Source organism: Gavialis gangeticus, unplaced genomic scaffold (assembly GCF_001723915.1).
Source record: "Gavialis gangeticus isolate Ggan-Ray unplaced genomic scaffold, GavGan_comp1, whole genome shotgun sequence".
Lineage (NCBI taxonomy): Eukaryota > Metazoa > Chordata > Crocodylia > Gavialidae > Gavialis > Gavialis gangeticus.
Window position 1 is genome coordinate 165,620,488 of NW_017728992.1, and position 8,451 is coordinate 165,628,938.

Below are 8,451 nucleotides of genomic sequence, written 5' to 3' on the forward strand. Positions count from 1 at the left end.
ACCCAGGAATTATTGTTAATGGTAAAGAAAGGTGCAGCTCAGCTGTGGGGGTGAAAAGAAAGTTGAAATGGATTCAGTGTAGTGGCTCACCATGACTTTAAAAAGAGTCAGAGCTGAGGGGGACTGAGAGCAATGGGCACTACCTTATCTTATTCAGATAGGCTCTACTAACCTGTCTTTGTGGTAGGTTGCCATCAGCTTCATGATTTTTTCAGCTAATGTAGTGTTGACTGTCACTGTCCTGTGTTTTGTCTTGTATTGCGGGCAGTATGTATCCTGTAGGAGCCAGTGTTGCATTGGCACTGAGATAGATTATCTGAGCTTTTTTATTTTTAATCTCTATAATTCTGACAACTGAAAATGGTATGTTACATAGATATATTTTGTTTGATTTCTCACTCTGATCATTGTCCTCTGGATTGAGTGGTGCACAAGAAGAAAGCAAGTGCTTGCCAAAACAAAGTTTCTAATCTAACAGTCAGTCTTCAAATTCTAGGCAGCAGTGTGATCTGCATAATAACTTTTGCTGATATTTTATTACATACTACGTTGACTCCCCAATTTATTTTGTAATACTTTCCTAGTGACCACAAAATAGGGTTTTCCCTATTTGGACTGTTAATAGATGCTTCAAGGATGATGCATAGATCCTTATCCTACTGGAACCACAAATAAAGTTCCACGTAGGTGCTATGGAAACTGCTGACCCATTTTAGGCAGTAAAGGGGAAGTCCACTTGCAGATGTGCTCTTCTAAAACAAATTTCTGGAGAAATGATCTCCTGCTTGGTTGTTATAGACTAGGGAGTTCTCAGAAATTCGAACTTGTGAAGTAGGCTGACCCCTAGAAAGGGGTGTGGAAAAGTGGAATGGAAAAAAGAGAGAACCTACCACTAGTTAGTGTCTGAGCTGTGTTTTATTGTACTCTATTTATTATTTATAACATAATATTCTGGGGCAAGGTTTTGTCTAAAGATGCATATTTGGGATATATATTAGACAGAATGAGATCTAGTTGATGGGACTCAGAATATAGATACCTGGTGCTACCACTGACTAGGTGTGTAATTTGGATAAATCAACTAACACCCCTCCTAAACTGTAAAATTAGATGCGGATAAATTTAATCTGTTAGGACTAATCCTAGGTACAGACATTTAAAAAGCCTGAGAGAGAATCAGTCAAACCTTCATGGATTTCTCTAACCTGCATAGATGAATGGATTAGGAACACAGAGAATGCACATTCAACCTTTAGTCGAGGTGGGTGGGGGGGATGGACATGCATATGCCTGCACTGGCCAAGGCCAGCAGACTGGAGGCACTCTTTCATGCCTCCCAGGATGCCAGAGACTGCTAAGGGTAGCCAGATGCATCTAATTGGTGGGCCACACACACAATCTCTCCTGAACCCCACCCCTCACCAGGTGCTGGCTGCCAGTATGAATGATGTGGGGAAGTGGGGAGAAAGCAGAGGCCCCTGCCACATGGACTCAGCCTTCCCAAAACCAGCCAGAACAGCTGGGGAGGAGGGTGCACGATGGGGGCTTCCCCTCTCCCCGCTGACTGGCACAGCCTGGCTTCCTTCTCCAGTCCCTCCATGCCCAAACAGAACAGCTGGTGGTGGTACACAGTGGGGGCTTCCTTCTCCTCTGATGACTGTCCCAGCACAGCTTCTTTCCCTAGGTTGACCCCCTGAGAGCCGTTAGTTGCTGGGGTAGGGAAGGGGAGGAGAGCAGATGCCCCTGCCTCTGCACTGCCCCCGGCCCAACGAGAATAGCTTGAGGGGGCAAGGTATGTGGTGGAGTCTTCCTCCCTCCCCTGCAGACTGGCCCAGTATGGCTTGGATAAAGAAGCCATGCTGAGTTAGTCAGCAGAGGAGGAGGAAGACCCCACCACATGCCCTCACAGCTGTTTTCGCTGGGTCTGGGGGGACAGGGACAGGGGCCTCTGCTTTCTTCCCTTTCCCCTCTTTCCCTCCAGTCACTAACAGCTGGCAGGGGGTAGGCCTGGGGAAAGAAGCCACACTGAGCCAGTAAGCAGGGGGGGTTGGAAGCCCCCACTGTGTGCCCTCCAGGTGTTTTGGCTGGCTTCAGGGGTGGGACAGGGCAGGGGTCTCCACTTCCCCTCTTTCCCCCCTGACTTCTAACTGCTGATGATCTGGGGTAGATCTGGGAAAGAAGCTGTGCTGGGTCAGTGAGCAGGAAAGACAACCCCCACCCCAGTGCTCTGGGGAGCCTGAGGTGGGGGGCCTCCATTTCCTCCACTCCCCTGCCTGGCCTGGCTTACAGGCACAGGCAGGAGGCAGGCTTTGCTGCCTCAGCTCTGTGACAGCCCAGTTTGGCTAAAGCAAACAAGTGCAGACAAAAGCTAGCCCTCCCACCCTGCAAAGGGGGTTAGTTGAGGGCCACAAATGTGCCTGGAATGCTGGGAGACTGCAACCTAACTTGAGTCAGGAGGAGATCTGGTATAGAAGTTTAATAGACTAACTGATTAATTAGTTTAATAGACTAACCTAAACCAATTAATTCTGATACTACATCCATCCAGATCTATCTCAGAGTGGATTCTGCCATTTTTAAACCAGTCTATGTGCAGTGAACATATGTTCTGTTACTGGTTTAGACCAGTTTCTGATCACTTATAACAGTTTATGTACAATTTCTCTAACTACTTAAGTCATTATTTGTCATCATTAATGCAGTAGAGCAGGGACAGGCACAAGGGATAATGTCACGAAAAAATGCTGCATGCATGTGTGCAGCTGCAGCATGCATGTGGCCAGGAATGCAGCCCAGCAGCTTGGAGAGCAGCATCCTGCCGGTAAGTCTGTGGGGTAGAAGGGGCATAGGGAAGGAAAGAAGGGGGGCATATTGAGGCCCCTACAGTGAGGGAGGGAGTGGGGCTAGGGATGGGGAAGGCAGCAGGGGTAGGTGCTGTGCAGCCAGGGAGGGGCAGGGCATGGGACAGAGAGACGGGCAGCTTGTCCCAGGTGTACAGGGGGGTGGGAAGGGGGTGTGGCTCCCCACCATTGCGTGCACCCCAGGGGAGGCATGGGGGGCATGTGTCCCCTGAATTTATATGTGGGGCATGGGTAGGCTGCCCGGTGCAAGTTCAGGGCCGGGGCACACCAGCTTCTTCCCAGTGGAGGGGTCTGGGCTGGAGCTGTACTTGGGTTAGGCTAGGGCTGGGCAGGTGGCAGTGGAGCTGGGAGGGGTGGCTATGGGGTGGGCTAAAGCCACCCCATAATTCACCATAGCCCCCACTCCTGGTGCCACTGCCACCCGCCCTGAGCACAGCCCCAGTCCAGCCCCCGCCTACAGGGAAGAGACCAGCACAGGCCCTGGCTCCAAGCTTGCAGCAGGCAGCCTTCTGATGCCCTGTGTACAGATCTGGGGGGCACGTGCCCCCCATGCCTCCCATGAAGTGTACACAGTGGTGGGGAGCTGCATCCCCTCTCCACCCCCCCTCACACCCTGGATGAGCTGCCTGCAGCTCTGTCCCATGCCTCACCTTACCCCCCTCGCCCCAGCTAGGCAGCACCTGCCCCTGCCTCTTCCCCACTCCCTCCCTCACTGTGTGGGCCTTGATCTGCACCCCCCTACAAATGTCTTCCGCCCCATGCCCCTTCCCCCCCACAGACCTGGCAGATGCTGCTCTCCAAGTTTATGGGCTGCATATCAGATTGGTATTGGCCAATATGGCTGGTTAATAATTGACCATCAGTATCAGCTAAAAGAACTTAATTGGTGCACCCCTAATATCTACTGCTAGAGCTGATGCCCATACCAGAAGGCTCTAATTGTTTATAAGCCTCTTTATATTTGTAAAACAGCTTTGACCCATTTTCAAAAAATGTAGTACATGTGTGGAAAGGAATTGTGCCGGTGATAAGTGTTTGGAAGTCCACATGAACTGTGGATGTTCAACACCTCTCTGGATGAAGCTGGGGTGAAGTAATTATGTCAGGACATGAGAAAACAACAGTGGTTAAAAATGCACATATACTGTCACTTAAAATATTTAATGCTAGTCACCATTTAATAGGTATATATGTAATCCAGGAAGGAAACATCATATGAAAAACAGTTATATGTGCTACATAGACTGGGTTAGATGCCTTTTAGTTACTTCACTGAGTCTCAGATGTAACTCCCAGAATGTCACAGCTTTACATGCAGTCACTCCCCATTTTTTATCAGAAATAGGGTGCATATTAATGCAAATGGAAAAACCCTGGAGCTTATCGCTCCGGAGTCTATTGATTCTGCGAGCACAGCATATTGAGCTGTGGTGGAGCAGCTTCAGGTGGCAGGGGCTTAGGGGGGAGAGGAGGAGTCAGCATGCCAGCCTGGGGCTGTTTTGACCCATCTTGGTGTTCTGCAGAAGGGCTGGATGGAGCATGGGGCAACCTTGCACTGAAGCACCCTTGTGCCCCAGTCATCCAGATCCACATCTACATATACACTGCTGCACATGAAGAAACTCCACCACAGACTAGTACTTGCATTTACAAGTACTAACCTGTGGTGGAATTTATTAGTTTCATACCTAATGGGGCTGCACATGTAAACAAGGAGACATTTACTGCGGAGCTAATTAGGCAGCTCTGCAGTAAATGTCTTATGTAGATGCACCGACAGTAAACAGTGCAAAGATTTTCTTGCACCATCTAATGTTTTTAAGGGAAAAGAATAAAAATAAACAACCTGTAGCATAATAAAAGAAATACCTTTACCTGATGACCAACCTGCATGAATTAATTGGTAGGAACAGTGGACTCTCCTCCTGCAAAATCTTTCCTCAAGACTAATTTTTTCTGTGATTTCTTCAGGTAATTAGACAATTAGTAGTGGCTAGGTTGAATATTAGTGTTAGCATGATTTATATATTGCTTTTTAAAAAGAGTGACAAATTCTAAACCATTTAGATGCACATACTGTGAGGGTATGTAACAATGTAAATTTTTTACTCTTATAGTCATCCTTCCTTTTTCCTACTGTTTTGCCTGTAACACCCATATATTGCATTGTAAATTAGACTTCACTGTTCGAAACAGAAGCCATCTCTTCCTATGTATTTGTAAAGCACCTTTCAAAATAATTTTCCAGTCTTGTTTGAGGTGTTTGGGTAGAACTTCAATGCAAATAATAAAAATGACTAAAATAAACACTTACATTTCCAGTGTGCCTAAGTAGATCATGGGAATGAATGTGTTATCAATATCTAGGTTGACAAGGTTCTTTTAGTAAATCTAATATTTTTTATTAGATCTGCTCAAATAGTTGGAAAAACTCTTCTATGCTAGCTTCCAGATATAAATGCCCTTTGTCAGGCTGAGGAAGAGGAAGTTGGTGTGTGCTCTTTCTGGATGGAATGAATAGTAAAGATTCAACGTGGAGAACTAGAAGAATTCTTCCAACATCTCTGCCTCAAGGAATATTTCCACAACCAAAATGAATCCACTTCTAACAACAATTCATTCTCTGACAACTTTGGGGAAAAGACCACCCCCCAAGACCCCAAAAAAACATTAGATTGGACCTCACAATGGATGACACTCTAACCTTGATCATTATATTGACTGCTTCAGGGAAAGAACATGCAATGAAATAACCAACAATCCATACCACCATAACAACCTCTCCCTCTCCGAGAGAAGGGCCATAGAATCTCCAAGATCTAACCACCAAAGGGTAATAAAACCAGAAGATAAAGAAAGAGCCATAGTCATCCTTAACCATGAAAACTACATAAAAGAAGCCAACAGACAACTCTCTGACAAAAAACTACAGGAAGATCCTATTCCCCTTTTCACCTTGAAATTCAAAACTACCATCAAATCATTTCCATCAGAACTACAAAAAAAGCTATAGACCTTGATCCCCCCAACACCTACCTCAAGGACTTTTTACGTGCTCCCTAAAATCCACAAACAAGGGAACCCTGGCAGACCTATTATATCCAACCATGGAACCCTAACTGAGGAAATCCCAGGTTTCATTGAATCAATCCTAAAACCTCTTTTCACCCAAAGAGCAAGTTTTGTCCAAGACACTACAGACTTTCTACAAAAACTTAAACACATAGACCACCTTCCCAGCAGTACTGTCCTAGCCAACATGGATGTTACCTGGTTATATACGAACATCCCACACCAGGATGGCATTGAAGCCTGCCTTACATACCTACAAGAGAAAAATGATATACACTTCATTATCACTCACAACAGCTTCAATGTCAATAACCAACATTTATTGGACCCAGGGGAGGCACCACCATGCCTAGGGTCAGGGATGACCTAGTTAGGGAACTTCTGGAGGGGATGGACGTGTTTAAATCAGTAGGTCCCAAAGCTCTTCACCCAAGGGTGCTGAGGGAATTGGAAGAGGTCATAGCAGGGCCCCTGGCACGGCTCTATGAGCACTTGTGGGGCACTGGCCAGATACCAGAGGATTGGAAAAGGGCCAATATGGTCCCCATTTACAAGAAGGGGAGAAAGGAGGACCCTGGCAATTATAGGTCAATCAGTCTTACCTTGGTCCTTGGGAAGACCTTTGAGAAAATTATCAAGGAGCACATCTGCAAGGCCCCAGCAGGGGAGATAATGCTCAGGGGCAACCAGCATGGGTTCACTGAGGGCAGGTCCTGTCTGACTAACCTGTTTTCTTTTTATGATCAGGTCGCAAAGTCCTTGGATGAGGGTGTCAGGGTGGATGTCATCTTCCTGGACTTTCAGAAGGCCTTTGACATGGTTTCCCACCACATTCTCTTAAAAAAACTTGGTGACTGCAGCATTGATGCCTACACAGTCAGATGGATGGCAAATTGGCTAGAAGGTCACACCCAGGGAGTGGTGGTGGACGGGTTATTTTCAGCCTGGAGAGATGTGGGCAGTGGAGTCCCCCAGGGCTTGGTCCTGGTGCCTGTATTGTTCAGCATTTTATCAGCGATCTGGATGTGGGTGTGGAATGCATGCTGTCCAGATTCACTGATGACACCAAGTTGTGGGGTGAGGTGGGCACACTAGAGGGGAGGGACCGAATCCAGCTAGATCTAGAGAAATTACAGAGGTGGGCGGATGAGAATAGGGTGGAATTCAATGTAGACAAGAGCAAAGTACTGCATCTAGGGAGAAGGAATCAGCAACACACTTATAGGCTAGGGATCACCCTTCTTGTCAACACAGCGGCAGAAAGGGATCTTGGAGTCATTGCTGACTCCAGGATGAACATGAGCCGCCAATGGGAGGAAGCTAACCGTACCTTGTCGTGCATCTACAGAAGCATCACAAGCAGGTCCAGGGAGGTGATCCTTCCCCTCTATGCAGCATTAGTGAGGCCACATTTGGAGTACTGTGTCCAGTTCTGGGCACTGCACTTCAAGAGGGATGTGGCTAGCATTGAGAGGATCCAGAGGAGTGCCACTTGCATGATCCAGGGCCAGTGGGGCAGGCCCTATGAAGACAGGCTGACAGGCCTGAACCTATTCAGTTTCCACACGAGAAGGCTGAGAGGGGATCTGGTGGCCATTTACAAACTCACCAGGGGGGACTAGTGAGAATTGGGGGAGGCTCTGTTCCCCTGGGCACCACCCGGGGTAACTGGGAGTAACAGCCACAAATTGTTAGAGAGAAGGTTCAGGCTGGACATCAGGAGACACTACTTTACAGTTAGGGCTGCCAGACTCTGGAATGGGCTTCCAAATGAGGTGGTACTCTCTCCTACCTTGGGGGTCTTCAAGAGGAGGCTGGACAGATATTTGGCTGGGGTGAGCTCTGATGATCTGTTTAGGTCCTTTCTGACCCTAAGCACTATGATACTTCCTTCAGACCATGGACACAACTATGGGCACCAAAATGGCCCCACAGTATGCCAACCTTTTTATGAGCCACCTGGAAGAAGAATTCATCAAGGACTGCACCATCAAACCCTTGCTATACTTAAGATATATCAATGACATCTTCATCATTTGAACTAAAAACCTTCAATCTCTGATTGAGTTCCATCAGAAATTCACCAATCGTCACCCTTCCATCAGAATATCTCTTGAGTACTCCAGCACCAACATCTCCATTTTAAACACAATGATCACTATCCAGAATGGTAAAATACAGACTACAATATACAAGAAACCCACGGATCAACATACATCTCTGCACAGTAACAGTAATCACCCTAAACACACCAAGAAAGCTATAATATACAGCCAAACCCTCAGATACCACCAAATTTGCACCGAGAAGAACACCCATGCTTGCCATCTCACAAATCTCAAAAAAGCTTTCACTCAACAAGGACAGTCTGCCAGAGAGATAGATTGCACTTTTGAAAGAACCACCCAGATACCATGTGAAGAATTGCTGCAGTACTGAAGGAAAATCTCTATGAATCGCCCACCACTGGTTATGACATATCACCCTTCCCTGGAACCTATATGGAGAATCCTCAAAC

At 46.9% G+C, this 8,451-nt stretch overlaps 1 protein-coding gene across 1 annotated transcript in view; it reads left to right on the plus strand.

Annotated features, from left to right (window-relative positions):
* Window positions 1–8,451, plus strand: part of RIMS2 (regulating synaptic membrane exocytosis 2) — a 1,108,253-nt gene that overhangs the window by 1,028,647 nt on the left and 71,155 nt on the right. The window lies entirely within an intron of this gene.